Source organism: Oryctolagus cuniculus, chromosome 17, assembly GCF_964237555.1.
Source record: "Oryctolagus cuniculus chromosome 17, mOryCun1.1, whole genome shotgun sequence".
In the NCBI taxonomy this organism is placed as follows: Eukaryota; Metazoa; Chordata; class Mammalia; order Lagomorpha; family Leporidae; genus Oryctolagus; species Oryctolagus cuniculus.
In genome coordinates, this window is record NC_091448.1 from 26,020,080 (window position 1) to 26,033,694 (window position 13,615).

Genomic DNA, 13,615 nt, shown 5'->3' on the forward strand with positions numbered 1-13,615 from the left:
AATTCTGACTTTGCTTTTCAATGTCCCAACAGGATCCTGGGGTGAGGGAGGGGACGGAGCTGCGAGTATTAAAGAGACAGAGCTGGCTGGCTCCTTTCTCCAGTGCCATGAAGACTGTCGACTGAGTGCAGTGGGACAGGCAGGGACTGGGGGGGAGGGGACCGTCCTAGGAGCTGGGAAACCCAGGTGTCACCCACACAGAGCGTAACAGCTGTCACTTCTGGGTCCTGGCTCTGTTTTGACAATGTGGAAGTTTGGTATCTTTGTGTCCAATTGATAGAGGAGGGGGCCGGCGCTGTGGCGCAGTGGGTTAACGCCCTAGCCTGAAGTGCCGGCATCCCATATGGGCGCCGGTTCGAGTCCCAGCTGCTCCACTTCCTATCTAGCTCTCTGCTGTGGCCTGGGATAGCAGTGGAAGATGGCCCAAGTCCTTGGGCCCCTGCACCCACGTGGGAGACCCAGAAGAAGCTCCTGGCTCTTGACTTCAGATCTGCGCAGCTCCAGCCATTGCGGCCAATTGGGGTGTGAACCATCGGATGGAAGACCTTTCTCTCTCTCTCTCTCTCTCTCTCTCTCTCTGCCTCTCCTCTCTCTGTGTAATTCTGACTTTCAAATAAATAAAAATAAATCTTTTTTTTAAATTTTTTTTGACAGGCAGAGTGGACAGTGAGAGAGAGAGACAGAGAGAAAGGTCTTCCTTTGCCGTTGGTTCACCCTCCAATGGCTGCCGCGGCTGGCGCGCTGCGGCCGGCGCAGCGCGCTGATCCGATGGCAGGAGCCAGGAGCCAGGTGCTTTTCCTGGTCTCCCATGGGGTGCAGGGCCCAAGCACCTGGGCCATCCTCCACTGCACTCCCTGGCCACAGCAGAGAGCTGGCCTGGAAGAGGGGCAACCGGGACAGAATCCGGCGCCCTGACTGGGACTAGAACCCGGTGTGCCAGCGCCGCTAGGTGGAGGATTAGCCTAGTGAGCCGCGGCGCCGGCCAAAAATAAATCTTAAAAAATAAAAAAAATTATAAAGGAGGAAGTTGAGGCTAAGAGAGGTGTTGAAACTTGTCCAAGGCCAAAGTCCCACCCGGCTACAACCACGTTACAGCCCAAGCTGGAAGTCCATGCAAGGCTCAGAAGAGTCAACAATGACTACGTGTGCACATGCAGGTCTGTGGAGTGGGGGTGAGGAGAGGCTTAACCAACAGGGTGGAAACTCAGAAAGGATTCTGAGGAATAAGTGGAGATTTTCCCAGTGGACGTGTGGGTGCAGGGCATCGCAGCAGAGGGCCCAGCAGGTGCGAAGGTAGGAACTGGCTTGGTGTGCTCATGGAATCCCGCTGAGCTAGGGCACTGACACAGAGGCTGTTGAAGGAGGAGCAGATTGTGGAGATGAGGGGGGAGGGGCCGAGTCAGCCAGTGCAGGCAGCTGGAAGTGCCTGGTGAGAGCGCAACATCAAGGCTGGAGCCTGGAGGGGCTGGCTTGAACAGCACAGAGGAGAACATTAACGGGCAAGGGGTTGTCTGGGGGAGGCAGAGGGGTGGAGGCCACACACGGAAGCCTGGGGCGGGCTGAGGCCTTTGCATGGGGGGTGGGGAGGAGAGCACTGGGAAGAGCAGTCAGGGATGGCACCCGGGAGAGATGTAAGGAGTAGAAACAGCACAGAGGAGAAGGCAGCAGGTCACTGCTGTCGCCCTAGCAGGGTCAGGGCACAAAGGACCAAGCCAAGCCCAGGGTTTGCCCGGCGCAGGAAGCTGGTGCCAGTGGGCTGGAGGGGGCTAAAGCCAGGCTGGGGAGGTGCGAGGGACTCAGGTAAGCTCCAGAGAGGATCCTTACTCCAGGGGAGGGTGGACAGGCCAGTCCATGCAGAGACTGGAACTTCTAAGCCGTGGCCTCCAGGGAGAATTAGGAGGCCAAGATGATGGGAGGGTGCGCAGGGCAGTGGGTGTCGGTGCAGGGAGAAGGGGCTGGAGGCAGAGCAAGCCTGGCTCCACCAACAGACTGCCAGGGGCTCTGTGGGCCTGGGTGTGGGACGGGAGCTTGGAGAGGACTGAGCGGGGGACAGGACTTAGAAGGATGAGCTGGGCAGTCTCAAGGAGGGCGTTGTGAACTGAGAGCAGAGGTGTCAAGGGGGACAGTGACAGCGGCAAATCGGAAGGACCCCACTCTGGCAGCAGGCAGGGAGGGGTGGAGGCAGGGAGGGCAGCAGGAAGCATTGAGAGGAACCTCAGGAGCAGGGACGGAGACAGTGGACGAACTGGCCAGGCACCTGGGAGGCACAGTTGAGCACCCAGGGTGGGCCAGGCTGAGGGACGAGGGGAGGGGAGGGACACAGGCTTCTGGCTGAGATGAGCCCTGGGGAGCAGTGGGACAGGGGCTGCCTGCGGAACTTCCTCCAGGGTTGGGGTCCAGCACTCGACTCTACCATTCTGGCTCTTGGAAGGAGGCTGATTTGGAAAGCACCACCTCTGGTCTGGGTTATTAAGAACAATGAGGGGCAGGATGTTGGGGCACAGTAGGCTAAGTCGCCACCTGGGATACCTGCAGCCCACATCAGAGCACCGGTTGGCGTCCTGGCTGACTCACTTCCAATCCAGTTCCCTGCTAGTGTGCCTGGGGAAGCAGTGTTAGATCTCCCTCGTAGGAGATCCGGATGGAGCTCCCAGCTCCTGGCTTTGGCCTGGGCCAGCCCCAGCTGTTGCAGCCATTTGGGGAGTGAACCAGCAGATGGAAGACCTCTCTCTCTCTCTCTCTTTCTTTCCTTTCTTCCTTTCTCTGCCTTAAATAAATCTTTATATAGTTATTTTAAAGATTTATTTTATTTATCTGAGAGGTAGAGTTACAGAGAGAGAGAGGGAGAGACAGACAGAGGGAGAGACAGAGAGAGAGAGTTCTTCCATCTGCTGGTTCACGCCCCAAATGACCACAATGGCTGGAGCTGGGCCAATCCGAAGCCAGGAGCTGGGAGCTTCCTCTGGATCACCCATGCAGGTGCAGGGGCCCAAGGACTTGGGCCATCTTCTACTGCTTTCCCAGGCCGTAGCAGAGAGCTGGATTGAAAGTAGAGCAGTCAGGTGTCGAACTGGCACCTATATGGGATGCCAGAGCTGAAGGTGGCAACTTTACCTGCTAGGCCACAGTGCCAGCCCACAAATAAATAAAATAAATCTTTAAAAAAACAGAAGAGCCAATAAACAGTGGTGTCATGGCACTTCTCCTCTTGCGATGCCCACAACCAGTACAGAGGAGTGCCTGGTTTGAGTCCTGGGTCCTCCCCTTCCAATTAAGCTTTCTGCTAATGTATTTTGGTAGGTAGCAGATCATGGCTCAAGAGTGTGTGTCCCTGCCACTCATGTGAGAGACAAACTACTGTGGGCTATTCCAGCACATGGAAGATTTTTCTTTCTCTCTGTTGTTCTGCCTTTCTTTCTTTCTTTCTTTCTTTCTTTCTTTCTTTCTTTCTTTCTTTCTTTCTTTCTTTCTTTCTTTCCTTCCTTCCTTCCTTCCTTCCTTCCTTCCTTCCTTCCTTCCTTCCTTCCTTCCTTATTTCTTTCTTATTTTAAAGATTAATTTAGGGGCTAGTGCTGTGGCACAGTGGGCTAACGCCCTGACTTGAAGCGCCAGCATCCCATATGGGCGCTGGTTCGAGTCCTGGCTGCTCCACTTCTGATCCAGCTCTCTGCTATGGCCTGAGAAAGCAGTAGAAGATGGCCCAAGTACTTGGGTCCCTGTGCCCACGTGGGAGACACTAAAGAGGCTTCTGGCTCCTGGCTCCTGGCTCCTGGCTTCAGATCAGCACAGCTCCAGCTGTTGCGGCCAATTGGGGAGTGAACCATCGGTTGGAGAACCTCTCTCTCTCTGCCTCTCCTCTCTCTGTGTAACTCTTACTTTCAAATAAATAAATAAATCTTTAAAAAAAGATTAATTTATTTGTTTTGAAAGAGTTACAGAACAGAGAGAGAAAGAGAGTCACACACAGATCTTCCATCCGCTGGTTCACTCCCATATGACCTCAATGCCCAGGGTTGGGTCAGGCCAAAGCCAGAAGCCAGGAGCTTCATCTGGGTCTCCCACCTGGGTGCAGGGGCCCAAGCACTTGGGCCATCTTCTACTGAATTTCCCAGGCAATTAGTGGGGAGCTGGATCGGAACTGGAGCAGCCAGGATAACAACGCTGCAGGTGGTGGCTTTACTGCTATACCATGACACTAGCCCCTGCTCTGCCTTTCAAGTAGCTGAAAATGAACAAATCAAAAGAAGAACCATTGAGATAGCTGTATCGGAATGCCAGTAAGACACAGCGGAGACAGCATTTCTACCTTGGTATTTCGTCTTTGTTTCTTCCTAAGCATCTCACCTGTTGGATGGCAGAAATACTAAATCCATGAGGGTCACATTACAAAGAAGGCAGTCAAACCATGCAACTGGTAAACCATGACAGATGGCTGCCTCTCATGAGGCCAGTCCAGGCTGGTCAGCCACAGGGATGACTGGGCCAGGATCATGTCACGTGCAAGCTGGAGCCCACTGATGTCCATCGGCCCAGCTACTCTGATAGGGCCTCACTGACCCCATGGAAGTAGGCATCCCATAGCTGGGTAAACGCTCAGTCATCAAGACCCTCGTAACTTCCCTGGCTTTTTTCGGTTCCCTGGCATGAATATGTACAAACATAACCAACAGGTACTTATATCTTCTTCTGGGTGGCAGAGCAACAAAGTCTATTTCTAAGTCTTCAAAAGGGATTTGGGGGGCCGGCGCTGTGGCTCAGTTGGTTAAAACCCTGGCCTGAAGCGCCAGCATCCCATATGGGCACCAGTTCTAGTCCCGGCTGCTCCTCTTCTGATCCAGCTCTCTGCTATGGCCTGGGAAAGCAGTGGAGAATGGCCCAAGTCCTTGGGCCCCTGCACCCATGTGGGAGACCCGGAGGAGGCTCCTGGCTCCTGGCTTCGGATCGGCGCAGCTCTGGCCGTTGCAGCCATCTGGGGAGTAAACCAGTGCATGGAAGACCTCTCTCTCTGTCTCTACCTCTCTCTGTAACTCTGTCTTTCACATAAATAAAATAAATCTTTTTTTTTTTTTGACAGGCAGAGTGGACAGTGAGAGAGAGAGACAGAGAGAAAGGTCTTCCTTTGCCGTTGGTTCACCCCCCCCACCACCAAATGGCTACTACAGCGGGTGCTGCGCCGATCCGAAGGCAGGAGCCAGGTGCTTCTCCTGGTCTCCCATGCAGGTGCAGGGCCCAAGCACTTGGGCCATCCTCCACTGCACTCCCGGGCCACAGCAGAGAGCTGGCCTGGAAGAGGGGCAACCGGGACAGAATCCGGCGCCCCAACCGGGACTAGAACCTGGTGTGCCGGCGCCACTAGGCGGAGGATTAGCCTATTGAGCCGTGGCGCCGGCCAAATAAAATAAATTTTAAAAGGGGGGGGGGGCTTTGGCCAGCTCTTTGTGTTCCAGGCAGCTGGGAGAGCCCCTGCCTGGCATTGTTGCGGGCACAGGTTTGGCATCTCCGGGTTGCATTTCTGCAGAGCGCCGTATGATAATACCGACTGAGCAGAGCCTTAGCGCTGTCTTCCCACGTGGGTAATTTCATGAAGCTGGTGTACTAGGGGACAGGCCAGCGATCCGGGACAACAAAGGCGCTTGTCAGGAAGAAGCCACCACCTGCTGGAACGCTTGGCACCTTTTTCTCCTCTTGTCCAGTTTTCCTCCTCTGGGGCACACTTTGGGTGGCCAGGCAGAGCTGAGAGAATGGGTGTCTTGCCGGGAGGGGCCTGGGGAGTCACCGCCCGAGTCTGCCAGTGGTTTCCTGTGGTCATGGGGTCCCTTCCCTTTCCGATGTCCTCGGCAGTGAATGACAGCAGTGGCTGCAGGCTCCCAGGCTGCTTCTAGGAGCCGTGAGGTTCCAGTTTGCTTTTGAATGGCCTTTCCGCCTGCGGTGGGAAGTCCTGTGTCTCTGCACAGAGCTCCGTGGATGTGGGCGGTGGAGAAGGCGGACCTTGAGTCTGTAGATGTTTACCTTTCATCCCTGCTCCGCTCCAGAGCTCTGATCAAGGCTAACAGCCCTGCCCATGGCGCTGACCAGGCCACCGGAGGAACCCCGACTCTGTGGTTTCTGTCTGTGTTACTCCCATGTCCCCTGCTAGGCGCTAACCATCCCGCAGGAAGCTGCTGCCATCAGTATGGAGGATCTGAGCGGGAGAAGGCAAGGGCTGGTCTGAGAGGCCCCAGGCAATTTGAGTAAAACTCCCCAGTCCTTTCAATGCAGTCCTGGTCTGGAGGCCCCGACTCAGCAGGTAAGAAGGTGGCTGGGTTCAGTGTCTTGCCAGTTTCCAGATGCGCTACAGGGTTTTCACAGAGGAGGCCCTGCTAGCAGCTCGTACGTGGGTTGGTGAGCCCCCAGTGTCCTCGGCCATCCATCGGGCTGTGACCGCATGTGGACTTCAATATTTAGCGTCTGCCCCATAGTCAGTTTATCTGCCTCCTCTGCCAGGAAAGCAGTAGTAGCCAGGGCTTGGAGGCAGGGCAGCCGGCCAGCCACTGCTATGTCCAGCTGTTTGGACAGATAGGCCACTGGTCACTAGCCCAGGTATTCTGAGCTAGGACTCCCAAAGCCATTCCCTTTTATCATGGACAAACAAATGGAATTCGCGGTTCACATCAGGGAGTCCTAAAGCAGGTGTCTCTAATCTTTTTAAGAGTGAGAAAAGCCTCTTGCTGTTGCCTCCATGCAAATGGTTCCTTTTCTCCCCACTTTATGGCTTCATAGAGGGGTTTAACTACCGATGAGTAGTTTGGGATCCAGATGAGACAGAAGCCAGCTGCTCCTAGGAGCTCTCAGACCTGTCTCTGTGTGTTTGGAGTTGGGAGGGTCCAGTTTGCCCTTTTCCGTTCAGGTCCCAGGGCCCGACGCCCCTTGGAAATCGGAATGTCCAACTACCTGAGCTCCTGTTGACAAATCTGAGCTTTCTTGAGAGACACTCGCTATCCAGCCCTTCGGAGCAGATTGTGCTTCCGTTCCCCTGTTGCAATCCTTTAAGGTTGCGCTTACCAGGAGCAGACCGTCCACATACTGCAGGAGCGTTTGCTACCTCCTGGGAAGGTGCGCCAGGCTTCTCTGAGTAGCGTGGGGAAGTTTCTGAATCCCTGGGCAATCGTGTCCAGGTTAATCATTCTTCCGGCCGGTGGTGGGGTCCTCCCATTGGAAGCCTAATAAGGGCTGGCTTACAGGAGCCAGGGGAATGCAGAAAAAGGCGCCCTTTAGATCCAGACAGGTAAACCACCAGGCCTTAGTGGTGTGAGACCCAAGAGGGCGCAAGGGTTGGGCACCACCGGCTGAATGGTCACTGTGGCCCAGTTGATGGCCTGCGGGTCCTGGACTGGTCTTTACAGGTAGCCGAGGAGTGTTCCTCTGTAGGCTTCTTTCAGCCCAAATGCACCCCCACCTGGAAGCAGGAATTCCACATTTTCACTGCAGAGTCCATGTTTGTGATGGGCTGTGAGTGAACTCTCCACGCCTCTTCTCCGGGAATGGTGACAAGCAGGATCAGCGAGGCATCTTTTGGGGGGGTCTCTGCAGGTTGGGGTGAGCGCTGGCTTCCCTGCTTGGACAGCAGGTCCTGTCCTGGAAGAGGAACTGGCACTCAGGCAGGGAGAGGAACTCAAGTCTCACTTGGTCCAGGGGGCACAGAGGGGCCACTCTCAGGAAGCCCCAGTGGCCCCTGTAACTGTGGCCCCTTTTTCAGACAGGGGACCCTCTGGCCTGGCGACCACCGAGTATGTAGCACCAGTGTCCACCATAAAGCCCATGTTTGGCTTTCCACTTTTATTTTGACCATGGGCTCGTGGAAGCTCAAACTTATGGAGCCTGGTCTGTCTCAGTCCGGGCTGCTCCCAGCAAATCCGAGGAGACTGGCGAATGGAGGGCTCTGCCTGGTGCGGAGCACGATTCTCTGTTGCCTCCTGGTTTCTGGTCTTCTTTCCTTTGGGTTTGTTGGTTTTTTTCGTTTTTCCAATGTCCAGTTTCCTTGCAGGAAGCACAGTGATGCTCCTGTAGGCGGGGTCTGGCTCTGGCCCTGGCCCCTGGTTTCTGGATTCTGTGGCCACCTGTGGGTCTAGAGCAGCAGCGAGCAGGACCGCCTTCCATTTCTTTCTTTCATCGGCTTTTCTTTTTGCGGTCTGTACCTGGTTCACAAAAAATGTTGTTGGCTCTCTCTCCCAGGGGGCTGCTGTGGATTGCAGCAAGTTCTCGGGCTTCTGCAGTTGCTGTCAAATGTCTTCTTGCCCTTGACCCACAGAGGCAGCTTTCACCATCTGAGGTTTTCCTGGGCTTCAGGGTCGAAAGGAGTGAACAGTTGGAGTGCTTCATACACTCTCTCATAGAAATCTGACCGCTAGGCTGGCGCCGCGGCTCACTAGGCTAATCCTCTGCCTAGCGGCGCCGGCACACCAGGTTCTAGTCCCGGTTGGGGCGCCGGATTCTGTCCCGGTTGCCCCTCTTCCAGGCCAGCCCTCTGCTGTGGCCAGGGAGTGCAGTGGAGGATGGCCCAGGTGCTTGGGCCCTGCACCCCATGGGAGACCAGGAAAAGCACCTGGCTCCTGGCTCCTGGCTCCTGCCATCGGATCAGCGCAGTGCGCCGGCCCCAGCGTGCCGGCCGCAGCAGCCATTGGAGGGTGAACCAATGGCAAAGGAAGACCTTTCTCTCTGTCTCTCTCTCTCACTGTCCACTCTGCCTGTCAAAAAAAAAAAAAAGAAAAAAAAAAAAAAAGAAATCTGACCGCTGGGGCCTGGCGCTGTGGTGTAGCAGGTAAAGCCTCCGTCTGTGGTGCCAACAACCCAGATGGGTGCCAGTTCTAGTCCCGGCTGCTCCTCTTCTGATCCAGCTCCCTGCTGATAGCCTGGGAAAGCAGTAGAAGATGGCCCAAGTCCTTGGACCCCTACACCCGGGTGGGAGACCTGGAAGAGCTCCTGGCTCCTGGCTTTGGATTGGGCCAGCTCCGGCCACTGGGACCATCTGGGGAGTGAACCAGCAAGTGGAAGACCTCTCTCTCCCTCTCTGCCTCTGCTTCTCTGTAACTCTGCCTCTCAAATAAAATAACCAAAATCTGGAAAAAAAAAAAAAAAAAGGAAGAAAGAAAGAAAGAAATACGATGGCCCCCATCTGGCTTTCGGAAGACCTAGTGGTTTTGGACCTGTTTTAGTAGTTTCTTTGCCCCACCCTTGGTCCTCTGAAGAGAGCCTGCCGGCATCTCCCCAGGCTGGATTTCCTTTCTCTGAGTTTGGGTCCCAGTGGGGCTCACCCCCAGGAAAGGCGATCCTGACCCAAGCCGCAGCTTGTAGCTGGCCCGCCAGCGCCACCAGCCGCTGGTGAGCTCCGGTCGCCCGCCATCGTCACTCGTCAGTGTTAGGAGAGTCGGGAGGAGCCGGAGGTGGTCTCCCCACGCGGGCGGGTCTGTCTGACGGATGATTCTAGCAGGTCGGTCCATCAGAGCCCGAGGCTTCTCCAAGTCAGAGGGAGTATGGTGTTTCCAACTAAGTCCATGGTGGAGAAGGGCTGGTCATAAAAAGTCGGCTAGCCCTATCGTGTGGCGCCATCTTGCTCAGTCTGCGGGACTCCTCTGACCTCATGCAGGGGCACCTGGAGAGCTGGTTTTCTGGAAACACCATTGCCGCCGCTGTGACTGCCGCCGCTGGCAGCCCTGTCCTCTGAGACAGAGAGGGTGGGCTCCTGGGTTCACTGGTCCTGGGCTGAACAGAGACGCAGCCCTACCTGCCCAGGTTCCTTAGGTTGCAGTGGGAATGAAACAGATGGTGGTGGACTTTCTGGTAGTAAAGGGCCCCCGGCCTTGGCGAAGCGGGGTAGGGAGACGGCAGCAATGGGGGTGCTGCTGCTTCTCCTTGGAGGATCGGTGGAGGGGCTGTGGGAGTCCCGGAAACCCCAGGAGTCCCTTGCCCTCTTGACTGAAGCTGAGCTTTGGCCACAAGGATTTTGCTCTGTCCTTGCCTGTCAGTGTGGAACCGTATCCAAGGGGGCTGAATTAATGCAATTTGCAACCAGGAATCTCCACACGGGAACTGACCTGGGAGGCCTGGCTCTCCAGGTATTACCAGACGCACTGCCTTTATCTCAGCCAGATCGTGAGTGCCGTCTCGCGGCCATTCTACGTTGAAAGTTGGCCATTTAACTTCAGAGGGCTTTTAACCATTTTGGAGACATTTGGACACCACAGACTCCAGATAACCTGTCTTAAAGCTTTAGATCCTACAGTCTAAGGTAGCGGGTTTTGAATGGGAATTTCCGACAATGTGCCACCCTCTGGCCGGTGTCACAAGACGAGAGACAGACCTCCAGAACAGGCACTGATCTGGACAGAGATCGCTTCACCGGCCTGGCTGCTCTCCTCGCAGATGAGACGGAACCGCAGATGGGGGTCCAGACTCCGGAGCCGCAGGGCCGTGGAGCCGTGAACACACTCACACTACACATGCACTCTTTCATTACAGACGCCAGACAGGTACCTCCTGTGAGGACCCAACAGAAGCAATCATTAGGATTGCTGGGAGGTGATCAGGCTCCGCTGCTGAACAAAGGAGGGGGCCTGCTCCTGGGCTCCAGGGCGTCTTACTGTGCCCTGAAGTCCAGGAGCATCGGTCCTCTCTTTTTGGTCTGGTTGGCCGTGGGGAGTGAGCCTGGGGAGCGGAGCACGGCTCGGGGAGTCAGGATCCCAGAGATTGAGTTGGGAGGCACCCAGTCATTCCCAGGCTGTCAACAGGCCCTGGAGCCCACAGGTCAGCCATGGCTCAAGGGGCCAGCCTTGTTTGAACACTGCGGAATCTCTCAGCGCTCGATAATGGGCACAACGGGTGTTTCCTGGCCAACGCACTAAAAATGTTCCAGAGAGCTGGACTGGAGAAGTTCCCTTAGTTCACACAGGCACCGGAGGCCGGGTGGAGGAGCAGCAGCTGCAGTTTATTAAGGTTGAAGGGCCCAGTGGAATTACTCCCACGACTGGGCATCGGATCCAGGTTCCTCACCGCATTTGCAGGTTCATCAGCATCACGCATTCAGTTACAGCCTCGGTGGGCTTGGGTGAGCCTGCGGGGCTCAGGACCACCTATGAGGAACTTGAGACCATGCTTATGGAGGACAGGAATTGGGGCGGGGGTAGACGTAGCAGAGAACCGAGAGAAGGACACCTACCCAGACATGACAACACCTGTGGGGAACGGGGATTTGGCCGACCGCCCAGACATGCTGATACCTGTGGGGTCGCAGTAAACAGAATGGGACGTCTGCCCTCCTCGGGGGTCTTTCTCTCCCTTGTCTTTGGTCACAGCCAGATTTCCTCTTCACACTAAGGGGGAGGTGCTCGTAAATATTAGCTCCCTTTCCACATTCCTACAGGCCTAAAACATTCAGAGACACACAACCACAGAGGCAAACACGTGAGTGCATACGGGATCATGTAGACCCCACCAGGGTCTCAGTCTCTGGGGGGTGGGGCAGCAGGGCGAGGCCTTGGGCAGTAAGAGGAGAGCATGCAGGGGCTGCGGGAGCCACAGGGACTGGGAGTTTCTGATACTTGGGGCCTGTTCCCTGTGCCCTGACAGGAGCCTTGTCTATTTACCCCTAGAAACACCCAGCTTTTTCCCTTCCTACCCTCAATGTCACTCCAGGCCACCCCTATCCTGAAGTTCAAGTCAAGTACATGTGGACGCACACCTCACACAGCCCCGGCCTAGCTCTCTCCCTCTGCATCCCTCTGCCCCTGCCTCTGTTCAGCCCACCTCATTCTGTGATCAAATGATCCCAGCAGCTCCCTCCTGCATGCCCCTACCCCATTCTCTCCTGGCAACGTCAACTTCATGCTGCAAACAAAATGTCATTTTTTTAAAAATATATTTATTTTGTATTTATTTGAAAGGCAGAGTTACAGAGAGAGGAGGAGAGAAAAGAGAGAGAACGAGATCTTCCATCCTCTGGTTCACTCTGGATGGCTGCAATGCCAGGGCTGGGCAAGGCTGAAGCCAGGAGCCAGGAGCTTCTTCCGGGTCTCCCATATGCATGCAGGGGCTCAAGGACTTGGGCTATCTTCTGCTGCTTTCCCAAGCACATTAGCAGGGAGCCGGATCAGAAGTGGAGCAGCCAGGACTCTAAGCAGCGTCCATATGGGATGTCAGCATTGCAGGAGGAAGCTTAACCTGCTGAGCCACAGTGGAGGCCGCACAAAATGCACTTTCAGACAGTCCCCCTGTGCCCAAGCACCCCCCCCCCCCCAGAGCAACATGGGTGTAGCCTCTGTCTAAATCTGTGGACCTCTGGAATATGAGGCCAAGATGAAACCCTGGCCTTCCTGAAGGAACCCCCACTCACCCTGCATGCCCCATGGGGGCCTGGCTCCGTGCTGGCATGTAGTAGCCTGTCAGGGAATGTTCCAGGCCGAATGATCTGAGCCAGGGAAGTGGGCTGCACTGAGCCCGAACCAGGGTCGCAGGAGGAGATCTGACAGCTCTGCAGGTGCTCACCCCTCGCCTCCCCCTCCTAGCCCCAGCAACTTGCACTTTCAAGTCAAGTCAGAGAGATGGACCAGAGTTGCTTAACCCAACACTGGCTGCTGACTGGGGACTAAAGAGGGAGTTTTCTCCAGCCCTTCCATTTCACAGATGGGGAAACTGAGGCCAGAACCAAAAAGGTAACTTGCTCAGGGTGAGAGCCTGCATTCAATCAAGGTGGCACATGACTGCTCTCCCTGGCTATGGCTCCAGCAGTGCCGTGTGCCCCGTGGGAGGGCAGACAGAGGGAGGCTGAGGCGAACGCCATAAGCGCTATACAGATGGGAGCTGCCTTTATACACTACGTCACCATCCTTGCTGGGAGAGCCTCACCCCAACCAGGCCCCGGCTCTTCTGCTTTTCTTCTCTCCCCCTGGTCTAGCTCTCCTCCTCCAGGAAGTCTCCCTGGCCCTCTGCAGAGCCCATCGTTTGCTTGTTATGATGCAGAGAAAGGCAAATCCCCTACCAGGTTTATTTTAGATGTCAAGACTGATGACGCCATGAGCACCCCAGAGGGGAAGAAAAGATTTATTATTTACATAATTGAGGTCTCCGGGAAGAGCAAAGCCTCTTAAGCAGGTCCCAATGGCCCAGGAGAGTCAGAGAAGAGGCAGACCTGGGGTTTTGTGGTTAGGGGTTAGCGCGCAGAAAGGGATGTGGGTCTCTCTCTCTCTCTCTCTCTCTCTCTCTCTGACACCAAAGGAGGAGCACGGAAGCTCTCTTGTCCATGTGTGGGGCACAAGGGCCAGGGGGCAGTGAGATGTAAAAGCCATCAGCAAACATCAAAAACTGGACGCGGACTCCTCACCCACGCGCTCTTGTTCCCTCGTGTCTGAGTTTCTAGCTGGGTCCCTGCTCCGTGGGGAAGCGTTGCCAGATGAGGCCAACCAAGCGATGAGATAAGGCTGTGGGTGGCAGTCACTGAAACCAGAGGATTTCTGACCTGTGGTTTGAACTTGGAGTTCCCTCCTCATCTCTCGAGCTCAGACCCCTCCTGGCTCCATGTCTCCCCCACCCCCATTCCATGCTCCCAGATCTGACACTCCTACACATTCCTCAGCTCGGGCCCTCC